Below are 20,256 nucleotides of genomic sequence, written 5' to 3'. Positions count from 1 at the left end.
CTGCTGAGGTGGAAGCCTTATGTGAGGCTCCATCTCAGGACCTGGAGATCATGACCTGAGCTGAAGGCAGATGCCTAACCATCTGAGCCACCCAGGCACCCCCCTCTTTTTAAAAGATTTATTTGAGAGAGGGAGAGAGGGAGAGAGGGAGAGAGAGAGAGCGCGCACACAAGTGTGAGGGGCAGAGGGAGAAGGAGAGAGAATCCCAAGGGGACTCTATGCTGTGTAGGAAGCCTGATGTGGGACTCAATCTCATGACCCTGGGACCACAACCTGACCTGAAACCACGACCTGAGCTGAAACCAAGGGTCGGGCACTTAATTGACTGTGCCCCATCTCTTACCACTTCTATTCAGCCTTGTAGTAGAGGTTCTATCAGGGCAATTAGGAAAGACAAAGAGATAAAACAAATTAAGATTAAGAAAGAAGTAAAACTCCCCTGGATTCTACCCCTGAAACTAATAATACAGTATATGTTAAATAAATTGAATTTAAATAAAAAAACAGAAAGAAGTAAAACTATAGGGGCGCCTGGGTGGTTCAGTCATTAAGTGTCTGCCTTTGGCTCAGGTCACGATTCCAGGGGCCTGTGATTGAGCCCCGTATTTGGCTCTCTGCTCAGAGGGAAGCCTGTTTATCCCTCTCCCACGCTTCCTCCTTGTGTTCCTTCTCTCACTGTGTCTCTCTCTGTCAAATGAATAAATGGAATTTTTTAAAAAAGAAGAAGTAAAACTACATCTATTTTCAAATGACATAATTTTATATACTGAAGATCCTAAGGAATCCATAAGAATTCTAGACGTAGAACTAATAAACCATTTTGATAAGGTTGTACAATACAAAACCAACATACAACAATCAGTTGCATTTCACACATTTGCAATGAACAATCTGAACATGAAATTAAGAAAACAATTTTATTTAAAATCGCATCAAAAACACTTAGAAATATATGTAACAAAAAAGTATAAAACTTGTACACTGAAAAATTACAAAATGTCATTGACAAAAATTTAAGAAGACCTGAATATGTGGGAAAACATCCATTCTGTGTTCATGGATTGGAAGACTTAGTATTGTTAAGATGTTTTGTATTGTTAAGTATTGTTAAGATATATTGATACTCTCCCAAATTTTGTACACATTCAACACATTCCCTATCAAAATTCCAGCTTGACTATTTCAAAAATTGCCAAGGTGATCCTAAAATTAATATGAAAACACAAAGGACCAGGATAGCTAAAACAATACAGAAAAAAGGAATAAAGTTGTAGCACTCAGACCCCTTGAGTCTTAAACTCACTTCAAAGCTTCAGTAACCAAGATTTGTGGTAGAGACATAGGTTAGAAATATAAATGAATGAAACAGAATTGAGAGTTCAGAAATAAACTTTCACATTTTATGGTCAATTTCCTACAAAGAAAGAATAGTTTTTTAACCATATGGTGCTAGAACAACTGAATATTTACATGCAAGAGAAAGAAGTTAGATGCCTTTTTTCCACAATATACAAAAAATAATTCAAATTAGGTTAAAGATCTAAGTGTAAATACCCAAACTATAAAAGTCCTAGAAGAAAACTTAGGTGTACATCTTTATGCCTTTAGGTTAGACAATGGTTTCTTAGATATGACATCAAAAGTCCAAGGAACAAAAGAAAAAACAGATAAGTTACATGTAATCAAAATTAAAATATTTTATGCTTTAGATGACGTGTTAAGAAATGGAAAAGAACTCATAGAATAAGATAAAATATTTGCAAACTGATAAGGCACACATATCCAGATATATATATCTTACAACTCAACAGTAAAGGACCAATAACCTAATTGAAAAATGGGCAAAGGATTTAAATAGACATTTCTCCAAAGTAGCTATGCGAATGACCAATAAGTACAGACAAAGATGCTCTACCTTGTTAGCCATCAGGGAAATATAAATCAAAAACACAGTGAAATGCTACTTCTCACCTACTAAGCTAGCTATAATTAAAGTGACAAATGATAGTAAGAATGTGGAGAGACTGGCACCCTGATACTTGCTTACAGTAATGTAAAATGATACAGTGCCTTGGAAAACAGTTTGCAATTTTTCAAAGGGTTCAATATAGGGCTACCATATTATCCAGCAGTTCTATACCTAGGTATATGCCCAAGGGAATTGAAAACATGTCTATACAAAACTTGTACACGAATGTTCATAGCAGCATTATTCATAATAACCAACAAGTGGAAACAATTCAAACACACATAATGGATAAACAATATGTTGTATATCCATACAATGGAATATTATATAATCATAAAAGGCTTGGAAAAGGAATAAAGTACTAATATATGCTATATCATGCATAAACCTTGGAAATATGCTATACAAAAGAAGACAATCACGGAAGGCCACCTGCTGTATTACTTAATTTATATGAAGTTTTCAGAAGGGATAAATCCATAAAGACAGAAAATAAATTAGAAATTGCTAGGGACTTGTTTGTTGGGGGGAAAGGTGATAATGGGTATGGGATTTCTTTTTGGGGTAATAAAAATGTTCTGAAATTAGATAGTGATGAGGGCTACTACTGAGTCATACTCTTTGAAAGGATCAATTTTATGGTATGTGAATTATATCTCAAAAAAAAAAAAAAAAGACCTGGGGTGCCTGGGTGGCTTAGTGGGTTAAAGCCTCTGCCTTCGGTTCAGGTCATGATCCAAGGGTCCTGGGATCGAGCCCCACATTGGACTCTCTGTGGGGAGCCTGCTTCCTCCTCTCTGTCTTTGCCTGCCCCTCTGCCTACTTGTGATCTCTGTCAAATAAATAAATAAAATCTTTTTTTTTTTTTAAAAAAAGACCTTCAAGACAGGTCAATTTTACACAGAGAAAGTTGTGTGATTTTACATGTCTCATGCTACATCCTCATTCTATATAAATGCCCTCAGTGGTTCAAAGTACATTTATAGATTTCTTCTTGTTTTTCTTCTCATACCCTACATTATTTAGTACAGTGCCTTCCGAAATGTATGATCTTATAAATCATTTTAGATGTGAAATGTATGCATTATATGTATCAATTGCTTTTTAATCTCCTTGAGCTCCCTAATAAAAAACATTACTCAAACCTCATGTTTTATTTTTCTCCCCTCATCCACAAATTCCCTGAGACTAAAAATTATGGTAGATTCATCCCCCTATTCTCTGCACACTCAAACCTCACTTTTATTTCCACCTTGTATTAGTGTCTGATACAAAGAAACTGCTTATAATTCTTTTAAAACTCCTTTTATTTCCCCTTCCCCAACTTGAACCTAATCTTGATGACCAATACTGGGTTTCATTCACATTTGTATTCTCTACCACCCTCTTGTGTAGCCCTATTCTTCATATAAGTTCTTTTTAAAAAAAGGTTTTATTTTTTATTTACTTATTAGAAAGAGAAAGAGAGAGAGCATGCATATGCACATGAGCTGGGGGAGGGGCAGAGGGGAAGGGAGAGAGAAAGAATCTCACGCAGAATGCTTAGTGTGGAGCCCAACATGGGGGTCGTGATCTGAGTGGAAACCAAGAGTCTGGTGCTTAGCCGACTGAGCCACCCAGGCATCCCTACATGCAAGTTAATAATGAATGAATAAATTCTGTTATATCTGGTCTCCTATTTGCCACATCAAATTGTACTTTTTCCCAATTCATGTTTCAAATTAACATACTCTAGTTTAACCATGCATGCATCTATTATTTGGACTGTCATTTATAGGTTCATTACTCATTTGTTTGTCTTAAAAAATAAATGCCAAGGTAAGAGAAACTATTTTCCCAGAGATCATAGCCTGTGCAATTATATTTGTATATTCTCCAACTGGGAGTCTGCTAAATATGGCCAAATGATGGTGAAATCCCAACTCTTCTCTTGCCTATTTGGATTTTACATCCTTGCAGGAGACAGTTTTCTTACTTTTGAAACAATTACAATGAAAGTTGAAAACTGGGCTCTCAGAGAGAATGGAACAGGTACTGACAGGACCAGGAGTCCAGGAAGTAAGGAGGATCAGCCTTGAAGAGCAAATGTTGTAGGTTGGCCACCAAACTCTGTCTCTGGTGTTTTCTGGAGGCATTTTTCTTGGGATCAAGGCAGGGATATTAGAAGTAGCGTGAGTGGTTAGAGGCAGGGGTTTCTACCTTTGCTGTGAATTAATTGAGCTTTTCTCCTCCTAGGTCCCTGGGTCCAGCACTTCTCAATTTGATACACAACTAAATAAAACAGTGCACCAGGTTTTCCCCCACTAAAACTAACTAGCAGCTTCAAAGCCTATTGTTCTACTAATGCTTCCTTCTGATTATTTATTTATATGTATTTCTTTAAAATCCAAATTGTCATATGTTCCAGACAGAAAAAATCCTGAAAGTCATCAGAGCAAAACTGAAATAGTTTTCACTCAACGTTCTCCACTTTTCTACTTACCCTTAAATTGATGTAGAGAAATGTGTACTTAGCTCAAATTAAATACACTTGGTATTACAACCAAATCATCTGCAATACTCAGGATTGATTCTCCCTTTACCCTAGGTTGTTTGCCTGACTCCCTCCTCTCTTAGATAAGTTATTTCTCAAGATGCCAGAAGTTCCTTCTGCAACTGACTTGTGGTGTCTGCCCTATCAGTTTCCTAGATGTGCTTACACTTGTCTAAACCCCAGGCAATGACACACCTCAAGCTTAAACTAAGACCTCTTCATCTCACTACACAGATTACTGACAACACAGACTGGGTCCATATAGTGTTTTACACAAGAATGGTCATAAATCAAGGCAGAGAAGTTACACAATTCTCTATGATTAACCTTTATTTGAAGGTGACAATGATCAAAATAAAGAAAGAAAAAGTAATGATGCAAACTTCAAGTATCGGGGCGCCTGGGTGGCTCAGTGGGTTAAAGCCTCTGCCTTTGGCTCAGGACATGATCTCAGGGTCCCCCCTATGGTGCTCTCTGCTCAGCAGGGAGCCTGCCCCCCCCACCTGCCTCTCTGCCTACTTGTGATCTCTGTCAAATAAATAAATAAAATCTTAAAAAAAAATAGAATAAGCATATTCCATGCTGGGTTCTTGTACAAAGCTAGAGGTGACATTAGAATGGAGAGAGAAACCAAACTTTGGAAAGGGATTAGGACCGCTTTATTGTCTTTCCCATACTTTATGCAGCACAAACCTTCCCTCACACTAATCTCTCACACCTTTCGTGCACAATGCTTCACAAAGAAGTTTCAGCCTTGTTTTTTAAATGTGTTTTGGGGGCTCGCATCTAGCTAGTGTATTTTCCGTCATGGAGAGACCCAGGAAAAGATAAACGTTTTTGATAAATATACAGGCTTTTTAAAAGAGGGCTGAGCTCAGTCAAATGAAGAGAAAGGAGTTTTGGGCTTGAGAACAGCGTCCCAAACCCCTTATGAAGATGCTTACTGTTACAGAATTAAACAAGGACGCAACTTGTTTTGAATCCAGTTTTGTCACTGACTCACTGTATGAATTTAGGCCTAACCCTTCCTATTTCTGTCTTTAGTTTTCCAATTTTTCATTAGTTGGATGAAGTAGACTTTGATCTCTAGCAGCACGGCGCAAAAAAAGTAAGGTTCTGTCCACTCTTATTAGCACTTACTAGCTGTTACAGCTTTTGGAAAATTGGCTTACCTCTTCTGGGCCTTAGTTTCCTCATTTATAAAATTGGGAAAATCAGTTCCCAGCTTACCTTATAGTATTACAATAATTTGGCAAAATTACAGAAAGGCAGTTTTGTCATAAAATGCCGTACACCTGTGAGGTAACTGAAAGTTGAGAACGAGAGAGATCTATAATGTAGAAAGAAGAAAGGAGTGGAGGCAAAGGCAAAAGAAATTTTGAATAGAAAAAGAAAAAGGAAGAAAGAAAAGGAGGAAGGACGAGGCAATTTCGACGAAGATAAAGGCCGTAAGAAGAATACGCAAGCGCTCTGGAAAACTGGGGGTAGGGCCGCCGGGAAGCCGGATCACGTTGCGGGCGGAGCCATTTCGGCAGTGCACGGCGGTTAGGCGCGGACCTATTTGGCTGTGACGCCGCTCCGGCTTTTCTCCCGCTAGAGCTCAACTAAGACAGAAGATGGCGGCGTGCGTGCTGAGGAAAAGTACTGCTGGCCTACCAGGTGTGGAAAGCAGCCAAAGAGCAAATCTGAGGAAAGTACAGAAGCTCGCCAACTTTTGTTTTGTGGTGAGTGCTGAGCTTCACGTCAGCTGGGAAAGTGTCCGTTAGTAAGGCTACACACTTCAGGATCGCGTGGCCTGCCTAAGTCGGGGGAGGAGCCGGCCTGTTTTCTCATTTTTTCTCTCCCGCTTCGCTATAAAATATCGGAGAGTAATTTCTCTTTCTTTAGTCACCTTACCGCCACTGAAAAAGCTAGACGGTTGTGGGTATTAGCTCGTAGGAGGGATTCTGGGCCGTTTTCCTCTCATTTTTTCCTCATTTAAATGGATTTTTATTGACACCACGTGGGCTTAAAATGAAAGATTTTGTGTCCCCAGAGGGCTTTCAGGAGCAGCCTAACCTCTTGGACCTACTTTCTCTTACGTTCTTCGTACTGTATTTCGCGTGCAGACGTTGTGGTTTTGATACTCAGTTTGTAACATATTCATGGGCTAGATTAAAAAAAAATTTTTTTTAATGTCCCTTATGCTTCAGATGAGAACTTCTGGGCATTTTAACATTTGTTCCAGAAGCACATGTTATGTCAGACGTAGGTGTGTGCGTCGGTGTACAGGTAATCTTTGGGGGGAATTGTTACATTATTTCGTGGATTATTGCCTTGATTTCTCACTGAGTAGGAAAAGAAGTAGATATTCCGTGTTCATATATGTTGATGAAAATAAATTTATATTAAGCATAACATGTTTGGGGAAGACAGTAAAAAATGTGCAGCTTTGTTTTTATGACGAGTAACTGGAAACAATCTGTATAGCCATCTATAGATTGTTGGAATAAATTGGGGGACCTTCGTGTTATGAAATATTTTGCAGCTGTAGAAACAGATTTACCTCTTTACACACTTTTTGATCTAGCGTATGTTAGATTGTTATGTGAGAAAAGTAAGTTGCAGATGCCCAATATATTCCTGTGTCTTTGGTGGGAGGGGTGATGAGAGAATGTAAGATTAACTTTTTTTTGTCCTTTTTTGGGGGGGGGTTTCCACATATGTTATGAAATAAGTACTTGAAATATACAGACATGTAAAAAATAACACAAGAGATGCCCCCCCCAAAACAAAACAAAAAACAGTGAACCTCTGTTTTCATCATCCAAACATAAAAATAATACATGACTATGATAGTTGAAGTTCTCTGTGTACCCATTCCTGGAGTCCTCTCTCTTCTTCCTTCATCCGCAGAGGTAACCATTATTTAAACAGTGATTATATTTCCCATGCATTTCTTAAACTTTTGTGACATGTGAACTACTTCTAAGATGGGTTATTTTTAAAAAAAGTTCTGAAGAGAATTAAAAAAAAAAAAGTCAATAAAAAGGATTAATTTTTAAGTGCCTCTTACCTGGATTACAGTAACGGGGCCGTTTGAAGTTTCTTCTAAGTTGAAGGCAGAATCTAATTAAAAGAAAAACAAAAACAGGAAATAAGTGTTGGTAAGGAAGTAGAAAAATCGGAACCCTTGTACATTGCTTTTGGGGTATAAAATGGTGCAGCATGGTTTTGCGATTTCTCTGTAGGTTAAACGTAGAATTACTGTGCTTCCTTGCCAACACTTGTTATTTTGTTTTGTTTTGCTTTTTCTAAGAAAATTAAAACCATTTTAGTATGTTTGAAGTATGTCATGGGTTAGATTTGCATTTTCCTAAAGAATGATTTGGGGCATGTTTTCATGTACTTGTTAACCATTTGTATATTTTCTTTGCAGAAATGTCTGTTCAGGTCCTTTGTCCATTTTTTAATTGGGTATATTTGTTGAGTTTTAAGAATTCTTTATATATTCTGAACTGTTATATATATGGTTTGGAAGTTTTTTTTCCATTCTGTAGGTATTTTTCATTCTTTATAATGTCCTTTGGTTTGCTGTACAATTTTTTTTTTTTTAAATTTGAAGTCCAGTTTGTCTATTTCTTTTGATGCTTGTGCTTTTGGTGTCAAATCGAAGAAATTTTTTGTTAAATCCAAAGTCATGAAGATTTATCTCTGTGTATTCTTCTAAATGTTTTACGGTTTTAGCTCTTGTATTTATGTCATTGATCCATTTTGAGTTCATTTTTGTAGATGGTGTGAGGTCCAGCTGCATTCTTTTACATGCATATAGCCAGTTGTCCCAGCATCATATGTTGAAGAGACCGTGCATTCCCTATTGAATGGTGTTGGCATTGTTGTTGCAATCAGTTGAAATCAGTTAGCCACAGATGTATAGGTTTATTTAAGGTCTTTCAGATTTATTCCATTTGTCTCTATATCTGTCCTTTTGCTAGTACCACACTATTTTGATTATTCTAGATTGTAGTAAGTTTTAAAATTGCAAAGTATCGCTCCTCCAGTTTTGTTCTTTTTCAAGATTGTTTTGGCTTTGTGGGCCCCCTGCAATTCCGTATGAATTTTAGGATCAGCTTGTCCATTTCTTTGTAGGCCATATTAAAAAAAAAAAAAATAGGAGTTGCAAACCAAAAACAAAATAGGACTGGTACTGGCTTTTATAGTTATCTGTATAGTTATTTTTACCTATGTTCTTTATTTCTTCAAATACTTTCTGTTATTTCCTATTTCATATTACTTTCTATTATCTTTCCATTTTAGCCTGAAGAAGTCCCTTTGGCAGTTCTTTTAGGGTAGGTCTATTAGCAACAAAATCCCTCTTGTTTTCTTTATCTGGAAATGCCTTAATTTCTCCTTTCAGTTCTTTTGACAGAAATATAATTCACACACCATACAGTTAACCGTTTAAAGTGTATAGTTCAGTGGTTTTTAATCTATGTACAGCTATCACTGCAGTCATTTTAGAATATTTTCATCTCCTCAGGAAGTCATGCACTTTTTAGCATGGACCCAGATCTCCTTGAGTCCTATCTCCTCAGCCCTAAGTAATCATTAATCTACTTTTTGTCTCTATTGATGTCCTAGTTTTGAACATTCTCTATGAATGGAATAATATAGTATGTGGTCTGTTGTGATTGGCTTCTTTTACTTAGCATAGTGCTCCAACGTTCATCCATGTTGTAGCATGTATCAGTACTTCATTCTGTTTGTGGCTGATGAGTGTTACACATTATGGATATACCACATTTTGTTTATGCATTTATTCATTGATGGGCATTTAGGTTGTTTCCACCTTTAGGCTATTAAGAATAATTCAGCTAAAATATTCATGTACAAATTTCTTTGTAGACATGTTTTCATTTCTCTATGTGTATACTTTAGAGTGTTTTTGCTGGGTCTTACGGTAGCTATGTTTAATTTTTTGAGAAACTGCCCAACTCTTTTCCAAAATGGTGGCAACCATTTTACATTGACAGCAACAGCGTATGAGCGCTCTAACTTGTCTGCATTCTCACCAACATTTGTCATTTGACTTCATCCAATTCTAGCCATCCTAGTGGATGTGAAGTTGTATCTCATTGTCGTCTTCTTTCCCACAAGTTAGTCCTCAGAGGTGGTCCATAGGGAGGGGCAATTTGAATATGCCCACAATCACCATGGGATGACTGGTTTTGTTAGGGCTGTCTTTCCCTTACCACACCCAGCAGCCCAGAGATCAGCTTGCTGGGAACTAATTGTTCACTTGTTTTCCATAATGCCCGGGGGCATAAACTACTTTTAAAAGTTAATCCCATCAAAATACGGGTCCTTTGAAGAACTAGTTTTTGAGGATAGTGTTTGATACTTATTTTGACCCTAGAAGGGCTCCTTGCAGTTGTTTCAGTCCCCAGCTCTCCCCTTACCTACGTAGAGTTTAGCCTCTATATTTTGAATCTGCTAGTGGGCTTTTGCTACAACCTCATTTTCTTTTTAGGACTCCTTAAGGCTTGACCTTCTTCATGCTCTTGTAAATGCAGTCAGTCCCTTTGGGAAGAAATTAAGAGCTTTTTGTTTTAATGTCTGCTTGAGCCTGGTCTCTGGAGGTGGGGTAGGAACAACAGCAAGTTTCATTCTGAGTGACAGTACTCTCAGGGGTGTATGGTATAGCCAGAGGTCATCTGGGTTTGCTTTTCTCTCCTCACAACCCAGGCAGGGATGATAAGATTCCGGGTCTTTTCCATGCACCATACCCAATAAAGTATAGATTCCACCAGTGGAGGCTGGAAGGGCTAGAACCCCTACCTCTCAACCACACTTGCCCAGGACTCAACCCTATTAATAGGCAGCTAGGGGCTGCCTATTTCTTCCTGGGAAGAAAGCACTCTGAACTCTGGACCTGGGGGAGGGGCGGAAAGGGAGCCCTATATTCTTGGTTGCAGGAACCTGGAATGGAGATTCTGCTTTCTTGAGCTGAGATGAGAGAGGGAGGTATTTGTTCAAATCAGACTCATCTTTCTTAGTGAATTTTTGAAGTCGTCCTTGAATATGTGTTTCTTCATTTGCTGTTTATCCTTAGATCAGTTTCCAGAGGCTTTACATGACTTAAAACAAAACAAAACAAAACAAAACAGTTTTCATCAGTTTCAGTGGGGAGCAGCAGGTCACTGGAGCTCCTCAGACTGTCATGCCATAAGCTGATCTCTTTCCTTTATTTTTGAAAGACTTTTTTTTATCAGATACAGAATTGTTGGTTGACAGCTTTTTTCTTTCGGCACTTTAAATATGTCATTGCATGGCCTTCTGGCCTCCATGATCTCTGATGATGGGTTGCTTCTCTTTTCTTGATTGTAGGATTCTTTTGGGGAATTTCTATTTAGAATATCTTTGAGTTTATTCTCTTTGGGGTTCATTGAATTTTTTAAGTTATGTAGATTGGTTACTGTTAAATTCTTTATGACTCTCTTACTTTGTTCTGGACCTCTCATTTTGCATATGTTGCTACGCTTGGTGTTGTCTCTTAGAGTCTTAATTTTTCTTCAGTTTTTTCTTTTTCCATTTCTCATACTAGGTAATCTTAATTTAACTATCTTCATGGTCATTTATTCTTTCTTCAGCCTATTGAAATTTTATGTTGAACCCCTCTAAAATACAGGGAATTTTTCATTTCAGTTACTGTGCTTTTCAGTTTCAGAATTTGTATTTGGTTCCTTTTTATAACTTCTGTTTCTTTATTGTTGTTTTCTGTTTATTGATCTTCTGTTCTCCTGGTTTTCTTTAGTTTTTGTTCCTGGTTTCTGTTAGCTCTTTGGCATATTTATGAAAGTTGATTTTTTTATAAAGTCTAATGTTTGGCCTTCTTTGGGGACACTTTCTGCTAACTTCTTTCTGTGAATGGGTCATACCTACTTGTTTGTTTATATGCCTAATAATTTTTTAGTGAAAATTTGCCTTGATAAATAGGCACGCTTTGAATTTTGTTATATGGTGGCTCTGGAAATCAGAGTATTCCCCGTCACCAGGGTTTGTGTTGTTGCTTATTGTGGGGGTGCAGTCATCCACTTGTTTAATGATAGTCCACTTGTTTGAAGTCTAAACTGTTTTTGCAGACTATATTCTTTGTCATATGTGGTCACTAAAGTCTTCTGTCATTATCTTTGTTGTCAGGTAGTGACCTGATAAGATTTCTTTAAATGACAAAATTTACAGCCCCTTTCTTCTTTGAGCACTGTCCTGAGAGTAGTAAGTTTCTGATTAGGTTCTAGACTTCTAAAAGTTGATTCTTACATTTTTTTTTGCCACTTTAATAATTTCAGTGGAGGGATGGATTCTAGGAGTTCCCTATTCCACCATTTTTGGTGTTGTCCTCTTGTCTCATACATTTGATACTGTGATTGTATTATAATTCAGTTCATAGTACTTTTTATTAATTTTGCTTGTGAAAAAAATTTGCTTGTGATTTCTTCTTTGACTCATGGGTAATTTAGAAATGTATCATTTAATTTCCTAATATTTGTGGAATCCCCAATTTTTCTTTTGGTTTCGATTTTTAAAAATTCTGTTGTGTTGGAGAACATACTCTTTATGATTTGAGTCCTAAGGTTCTTCAAAGTATGGTGTGTGGGTCAAATCTAGCCTGTTGTCTGACTTTGTATGACTAGAAAAATATGAGTAGTTTTACAGTTTTAAGTGGTTTAAAAATTCACAAGGAGAATTGTGTTTTAACTCACGAAAATCATGTGACGTTCAAATTTCAGTGTTCATAAGTAGTTATACTGGTATACAATTATATTTACCTGCATGCCCGTTGTCTATGGAGTCTTCCATTGTACAACGGCAGACTTGAGTAACTAAGACGGTAATCATGTAGCGTGCAAAGACTAAAATATTTACTCACCAGTTCTTCATCAGAGCTTGCTTACCCTTAAACATCTCTACCTGTAACTCCACATTATGCTGCCACCACCCTCTCATCAGCAATAAGTGAGAAAAGATTTTATGTTATAGCATTCCTCTTAAACATGGAATAATAATAATCTTTTTACATCTTACCACTTAATGAACTTAAAAGGCAGAAAAAAGCACACTGAACAAAAAATATTGGTGACTGATGTATGAGAAAAACTACAACTATCTTATGCAAATAATTTTTTTTGTATGCACATCCTTATGCACATCTCTTCCTTCCATTTTAATTTCTTTCCAAACTTAAATTTACCAAAAAGAAGAAATATTAAGCCTTTTTACATTCAAAATAATTTATCTTTACTAATGTACACGTATACATTCTGTGTAGTTATAGTCAACTTTTCTTAAAAATAACATTTTATATTTCGTTTTTCCTCTTTAATGATACTTCATATAGTATTATTTTATATCCGTCAAGATGGGCCACAGAGGTGTAGTTTCAAATAGGGTTTTAGTATTGAATTTCCTTTTTTCCGTTTTACTGTTTGATTCCCCTTCACCCATCCCTGCCTCCCATTGCTCCCCTTCCCCCCATTCTCCATACCTCTGGCAACCACCAGTCTCTTCTCTGTATTTGTGAACTTGGTTTTGTTACTGCTGTTTTAGATTTCACATAGAGCTCAATACAGTACTTATCTTTCTCTGTATGCGTTATTTCATCTAGCATAATGCTCTTGAGGTCCATTCATGTTGTTGCAAATGGCAAAATTTCATTTTTTTTATGGCTGAATAGTATTTCATTGTATAATATACACCACCCTTTCTTAATACATTCATTCATCAGTGGACATTTAGGTTGTTTCCTTATCTTGGCTATTGTAAATAATGCTGCGGAGGAAGGTGGAAGTGTATATATATCTTGGAGATCCTGATTTAAATTCTCCTGTATATATACTCGGAAGGGGACTTGTTGGATCATGTGGTGGTTCTGTTTTTGATTTTTTGAGGAACCTCCATAATGTTTTCAGTAGTAGCTCCCCCAGTTTGCATTTCCACCAGTAGTGTACAAGGGTTCCTTTTTCTCCACATCCTCACAAACACTTGCTACTTCTTGTCTTTTTAATAATAATCATTCTAATAGGTATGGGGTGATATCTCATTGTGGTTTTTTTATTTGCTGATGATTAGTGATGTTGAGCATTTCATCTTTTCATGTACATGTTGGTTATCTGGTTAGTTTCTTTGGAAAAATGTCTATTCAGATCTTCTGCCCAATTTTTACATTGGATTGTATAACTAACTTATGCCAGTAATTTTTGACTCCCAGTATGTTGGAAAAGACTGAGAAGGTAACAAGGTTTACTTCGAAAAGTGAATAAAGCAGATTAAAAAAAATGTCAGGCCTGCATAGATCTGGAGAATATGAGGAGAGAAATCTATCCCTTGAAGCTGGCTTCAGAATGACATAGATGATAGAATTAATGGTTTAAGGATTTTAAACTTACTGTCAATGTAGAGGAAAGACTGAAAATGTTATGTTGAAGTATGAAAAATATAAAAAAAAATTTCCACTTCTGAGAATGAAAAGTATAATTGATTTTTAAATTTTAAAATGTTGAGGGAGTTTCCTATCTTCTTTTGTTATTAATTTCTAGTTTAATTATATTATGGTTTGAGGTAATACTTTCTATACTGTTTTTTATGTATGTTAGGCTTTGCTTTACATGAGTGTTCCTTATATACTTAAAAAGAATGTGAATCCTGTTGTTGTTGGATTGAGTGTTTATACCATTGATTTGTGTTTCTTTTGTCAGTTTTTGTTTCATGTATTATGAATCTCTATTAGGTACATATACTTTTAGCCCTGCTGTGGCTTCTTGTTGAATTGGCCCTTGTCTTATTATGTAATTCCCCTCATTATTTCTGGTAATTTTCTTTGCCCTGAAATATGTTTTTGCATTTTATGTATGGTATAACCAGTCCTTTTCTTTGGTTGGTCTTTGCATGCTGTGTATTTTCTCATTCCTTTACTTTTAGTCTTCATATATCAATATATTTGAAGTCTGTTTCTTGGAGACAGGATATTGTGTCATGGTTTAAGTTTTTTTTTTCTTTTCTTTTCTTTCTTTTTTTTTTTTTAATCATCCTGACAGTCTCTTGTTTTTGAGTTTTAGTGGTTAGGCAATTCATATTTAATGTAAATTTGATATGTTTGGATTTAGGTTTACTACTTTATTCATTGGTTTCTCTTTGTTCCTCTTTTCCCCCCTTTCTGCCATCTTTTGGGTTATTTCAGTACTTTTCAGTTTTCCATTTATTTTATTATTTTTTTACTATATCTTTTTATGTAGCCTTTTTAAGTAATTGCTTTAGGGGTTACACTTTGTGTTCTTAAGTTTTTCTGTCTAGTTTATCCTATAATTTTGGAATGTAGAAACGATAACATCTTTTATGTCCTTTAATTTTCTTTCATGCTGTAATGTCAAGTACTGCATTGGTATACATTGAAAATTATCAGAAGATGTTCATATCTTTTGTTTTTAACCTTGAAACAAATTTAAATAATTCAAGAGATAAATAATCTGTTGCATTATCCAGATAAATATTTCTGTTACTCTTTATTCTTGATGATTCAGGTTTCTTTCTGGTATTTCCCTTCTACATAAAGAACTTTTTTTGTAACAATTCTTACAGAGAAGCTCTCAGGGGCTATATACTCTTAGTTTTCTCTAATGTGAGAATGAATGTCTTTGTTTTACTTCCATTTCTGCTGGTAATTTTTCTGGATAGATTATTTTAGGCTGACATTTTCTTTCTTTCAGCCATATAAACATGTGTGACACTTTCTTCTGGCTTTTGTGGTTTCTGATGGGACATCATTTATTTGAATCATTATACCTTTATGTGGCAGTATTTTATTTTTCTCTTGGTGCTTTTATAATAGTTTCTTTAGCTTCACTTTTCGGCAGTTGTATTATGGTATATCTGGTTGTGGATTTCTCTGTGTTTATCGTTTCTTAAGTTTTCTAAGTTTCTTGAATCTGTAGGTCTGTGTCTGTTGCAAAATTTAGGAAGTTTTCAGGCATTTATTTTCTCAAGTATTTTCAGTCCTACACTCTTTTCTCTTATCCTTTTGTTATTGTCTCATCATTCCCTAAGCCTTTGTACATTTATGCTCAATATTTTCTCTGTTACTATTGGATGGTTTCTATTTATCTCTTTATGTTCCTTTGCCATCTCTATAGTGCTGTTGAATCTGCCCATTTATTTTTAAATTTTAGTTACTGTAATTTAATTTTAAATCACTTTTAGTTACTGTATTTTTAACTTTAATTTTTAAAAAGATATTACTTTTAAAAAAGATTTTATTTATTTATTTGATAGAGAGATCACAAGTGGGCAGAGAGGCAGGCAGAGAGAGAGGGGGAAGCAGGCTCCCCACCAAACAGAGAGCCCAACTTGGGGCTTGATCCCAGGACCCTGAGATTATGACCTGAGCCAAAGGCAGAGGCTTAACCCACTGAGCCACCTAGGCGCCCCCGGAATTTTCACTTTTTTGATTGCCTGTTAACAAGATTTTCACTTTCAGTATTTGTTGCAAGAAAGTTTTTTTTTTTTTTGCAAGAAAGTTTATCTCAGTATTTTTTCCGGCATTTTTATAAATAGTTATTTTAAGGTCATTATCAGATAGTTTTAAGAACTGTAATCTTGTTGGCTTTTTTTTTTTTTTTTTAAGTAGGCTCTACGCCCAGTGTGGAGTCCAATGCCCAGTGTGGAGTCCAGTGCGGTGTTTGAACTCATGACCCTGAGATCATGACCTGAGCGGAGATCAAGAGTTAGACACTTAACTGACAAAGCCACCCAGGTGCCCCTTGTTGGGGTTTTTCACAATTTAGGTCATGTTATGCAACCTTGGCAATAATGCTACAAAAGTAATGCTGTCCCATTCTCTGTTTATCATATGTACATGTTGTCATTGTATCTTAATACATGTGCTGTTAACTTTCATCTCTTGGTTAAAGTGTACCAAAGTTTGCTACTATAAAGTTACTGCTTTTTACTTTGAATTTTATATGTATCTTGTGGGGATATACTTTGAGATTGTGCAAACGTCATGTTTCTAATACTTTTTACCCACTGATTCTATCCGTCCATGCCTCTTACCTTTCACAATGATTATGTTAGTGTTTCAAGGTTATTTAGGATTTCCATTATTCATTCTTTGTTTAATAATTGGCAATCTGAGGGGCATCTGGGTGGCTCAGTGGGTTAAAGCCTCTGCCTTCGGCTCAAGTCATGTTCTCAGGGTCCTGGGATCAGCCCTGCATCGGGCTTAAACCTCGGTGGAGAGTCTGCTTCCTCCTCTCTCTCTCTGCCTGCCTCTCTGCCTACTTGTGATCTCTGGTCTGTCAAATAAATAAATAAAATCTTTAAAAAACAATTGGAAACCTGAAAGGAATAGCTGTTCCTTCTCCCCATTTTATTTACTTAATCAGATATTTATTAGTATGGACTCATTGATACTTATTTCATTCTTTTGGTTATAATCTTCATGCTGTCATTTTGTTATAATGGCTCTCAGGTTTAGCCACTGGCCTTTTCTTCATGTTGGCTCCTGTGTCCTTTTGATATGCTCCCATGTTTTTTGAGCATTGTACTCCTTTCTCACAGCACAGTATGTATTAGACACATCTGGTTTTTTTCCCTACCCAACTCTAGAATCAACCATTTTTCTAAGGAATCCTGATTCCTACTGGAGAATGGTTTTTAGAAAACAGTATTTGTGTACTCATTGTGTACTCTGTATTGTGTACTCAAAAACACATGTCTATGTGGTATCATTGTTTTTAGGTCCTCTCAGTCAACAAAGTATATGTTTATAATCACGTGTAGACATCCTTCTTTCTATAAGTATCTTCTGTACATATGTGTTATGTGTGGTTGTGTGTGTCTGTAAAACCATGAATTCATATTAATATGTGTGATTCCAGATAAAAGCACGGGCTTCTTTCTCTTCTAGTCTTCCCATTTTTCTTTATTGTAATTCCTTTTTATGAAAGTGAAAAACCTTATTCTCATTATCCTTGATATATATATGTATATATATATAGGTATATATACTTGCTTGATTTTAGAATGTTAGAAGTTTTTTGATTGTTTCTATATTTGAAACAATTTCAAAATTACCAAAACATACCCCTTCAGAGAGCAAATTTCCTAATTAGAGTACAGTATCTGTGTACAATATGTCTTCAGTCTTACAGTATATAGTCAAAAATACTGTTTCTAAAGTTACTTAAGTCAGTTCTTTTCTTATCTGCCCGGTTAAATATCCTTATGTTATCCATTTGTTTTACAATTCAGTTGGTTATTTTTTGTATTCCATTTTGGGTTTCCTCCCATATGTTGGTTATGTTGAAATATGTATTTATATTTTGGTTATGTGAAATATTACCATGGTTCCAGATGTTAGACCTATATGAGAAGGTTTATAAAGAAAGTGTCACTCCATTCCTCATATTATACATAGGAAAAACATTCCTAACCACTCCCTGTATATAATCAGTCTTGGTAGTTTCTGCTTATACTTCTTGAATTTCTTCTGCAGAAGCGAACTGATACATGTGTATTTTTGTATATCCTTTTTTTTTTTTCTTACATGAAAGGTTGCAGACTATAGCTATTCTTTTGGAATTTGACCTTTCTTATTTTCCATTTCAGTATATTCTCAAGAAGTTACTCTGTATCAGGTAATAGAGATCTTCCTCATTCTTATTTTGTTTCATTTTGTTTTACTGCTGCCTTTTTATCTCCTTGTTGGATACACTATTGTTTAGTTAACTGTATGTGTGTGGGCATTTTGATATTTTTCAATGTTTTCCAATTGCAAACAAGACTAGGTTATAGAGAAAAGCTTTGTTTATATATATTTTGTATTGTTGAAGATGTATCTGTGGTGTAGACTTCCATGAGAGTTGTTAATTGCTTTTAAAGGTGGTCTTGTTAAGTATTGCCAAATATCCCTCCAAATGATTGTACACTTAGCATTCATACCAGCAATATGTGAGAGTACCTATATCCTACAGCTTCACCAGTTGAATGTAGTTTTTTTTTTTTAAGCTTTTATTTATTTATTTGACACAGATAGAGCGAGTATAAGCAGGGAGAGCAGCAGGCAGAGGGAGAGGGAGAAGCAGCCTCCCTACTGAGCAAGGAGCCGGATGTGGGGCTCCGTTCCAGAACACTGGGATCATGACCTGGGCCGAAGGCAGATGCTTAACCGACTGAGCCACCCAGGCACCCCTGAATGTAGTTTTAAACAAATGAAGGATTTTACCAAACATGATAAATTTTTTGCATTTAACAACAAACCGTGGTCATGCGTGTATACATATGCATACAAAATGCATAAAAACGCAGCTACGTATCTATTTGCAATGGCTGAACCTTTTATCCCCGTATGTGTGTACCATATTTAAATAAGCCTCTGCTTTTTTATTTAAAGATTTTATTTATTTGAGAGAGAGAGAGAGGAGGAGCAGGGGTGGGGGGTGGAGGGATTGGGACAAGCAGACTCCTGGTGAGCCTGGAGCCCGACGTGGTGCTTGTTCCCTGGACCCTGGCACCCCCAAGCCTCTCCTTGCTGGGTCTGTAATCAAAGGAATGAGAGCGATACAAAGCGAAGGTCAAGCAAAGCTTTATTTCGTGCCAAGCATTGCTAATCAAACCTACCGATCGGGGCTGCCTCTTACAGAGAGCGACCCCTCCCTGCCTTACAGACTAACTTTTATAGAGCAAAGGCCATGTGGTTGAGGCTGGCTGCATGCAGGTGGCCAATGAGATTGTAACACACAGAGAAAGCTGCACAGTCATGCTAGGTAACACATGGGTGGACCAATTGAATACAATTCACCCCATAGTAGCTATTCGAACTAACCTATCACCTTGGTCAGAATTGGCGTCCCAAAAGGCGGGGCCCACACTCCTTGGTAGCTAGGGAGACAGTATGTGCGCCCCACTGATTGAATGTCTCCACCTGGCCCAACTCATCCCTGCATGGGGGGCTCTCTTATCTCTACCCGACCTGACCCACCCTTGTATTTGGGCTCTGTTATCTGGGACTGGTAGACCATGTTTTACAGGTTTCCTGGACTTGCTTTTAAGTAGGTTCCCCTGGGGTGGGGGGAGCAGGGTCAGTTTAAGTTTTACTGCATAAACAACAAAATCAGTTTAACTGGGTGGAATCACTCTGGCTAAATAGGTCCTTACATCCTAATGAAACTTTTAGTTTTTTCACGATTACATATAGTGGTGTGAATAACTTCATAGTGGTTGTGTTTTGTGTTTTTGTTGGAGTCATGTCTAAAATCAGTTTATTTCATCAGTGTTTTAGTTTTCTGAGTATACTCTTATATCTCTTCAGTTAGGTTTATTTGTTGGTGGCTTATGGTTTTGGTGCAATTTTAAATGGGATTGATTCCTAGATTTCCCTTTCTGCTACTGCTTTATTGGTGTACAGAAGTGGAACAGATTTCTCTCTCTATTTTTTTTAAAGATTATTTATTTATTTATTTGACAGAGAGAGAGATCACAGGCAGGAAGAGAGGCAGGTAGAGAGAGAGAAGAGGAAGCAGGCTCCCCGCTGAGCAGAGAGCCTGATGCGGGGCTCAATCTCAGCACCCTGAGATCATGACCTAAGCCGAAGACAGTGGCTTAACCCACTGGGCCACCCAGGCACCCAGATTTCTCTATATTGATTTTATATCCCACATATGTCAGTTTTAGCAATTTTTTGGTGGAGTCTTTTGGGTTTTCTGTATGGAGTATCATGTCT

The 20,256-nt window shown here is 36.7% G+C and overlaps 1 long non-coding RNA gene across 5 annotated transcripts in view; it reads left to right on the top strand.

Moving 5' to 3' along the window:
* Nucleotides 1-6,061: 6,061 nt before the first annotated feature.
* Nucleotides 6,062-20,256, top strand: part of LOC309855617 — a 128,403-nt gene continuing 114,208 nt past the window's right edge. For 2 of the 5 annotated variants that reach the window (XR_014306919.1, XR_014306920.1), the window contains exon 1: nucleotides 6,062-6,226. This is a non-coding gene — a long non-coding RNA (uncharacterized lncRNA). The remainder of the gene's footprint in view (nucleotides 6,227-20,256) is intronic. The other 3 variants (XR_014306916.1, XR_014306917.1, XR_014306918.1) reach the window with 3 other exon arrangements.

This window comes from Mustela nivalis (genome assembly GCF_964662115.1).
Source record: "Mustela nivalis genome assembly, chromosome: X".
In the NCBI taxonomy this organism is placed as follows: domain Eukaryota; kingdom Metazoa; phylum Chordata; class Mammalia; order Carnivora; family Mustelidae; genus Mustela; species Mustela nivalis.
The sequence above is the reverse complement of the archived record's forward strand: the minus strand, read 5'-3'. Positions and strand labels throughout refer to the sequence as shown.